This window comes from Eumetopias jubatus, unplaced genomic scaffold, assembly GCF_037043125.1.
Source record: "Eumetopias jubatus isolate StellerSeaLion01/CBP00866 unplaced genomic scaffold, mEumJub1_p1.0 scaffold_8, whole genome shotgun sequence".
Lineage (NCBI taxonomy): Eukaryota > Metazoa > Chordata > Mammalia > Carnivora > Otariidae > Eumetopias > Eumetopias jubatus.
In genome coordinates this window covers 79,219,854-79,220,493 of record NW_028274814.1, presented here as the reverse complement: position 1 = coordinate 79,220,493, position 640 = coordinate 79,219,854, and positions in this window count along the sequence as shown.

The window sequence follows — 640 nt, the reverse complement described above, 5'->3', positions numbered from 1 at the left end:
TTAAATACCTACTTCATAGGACGATGAAGTTAAATAACTGGTGTTAAAATGTTCAGTGCAGTACCTGGCACAGTAAGTTTCCTTAAATATTGGCCATCATTTATTTTTTTTTCCTTTGTATTTTTCTTTGGATAATATCCTTTGGATATCTTCCATTTCCTTTTACCCATGAGAAGAATAAAAGGATTTTCAAAAGTCCATTTTAAGAGATAAAACAGTGAAAGGGAATTGAGATCATGGAAGGACACGAAGGCAGGAAAAAGTTGGGAGCAAAAAATGCTAGAGGTGGGGAGAGTTTAGGCGGAACCATCTGAGATGAGGTAGGCCCCAGTGACAGGGGCTAGGAGCAGAGACGTAGGTATGGCCTGCCTGGGAGCGGGAACAGCCTTTGGGACGGCTGGGCTGAGAAGGAGGAGCGTCTCCTTAAGGGAGCTAGGCCTGAAATAGGGGTGTGGCCGTGGCTGGCTGACAGTGAAGGAGGAGGAGAAGCGTGGCCGAAACCCTTGGCAAAAAAATGGGCGGGGCCAGAGCTGAAGGCCCGCGGGACTGGATGGAGGCGGGGCGGGGAAATGGGGCGCGGCCATGACGGGGGCGGGGTCCTAAGGAGAGGCGGCCCCCGGGGCCGCAGTCAGGAAGGTGG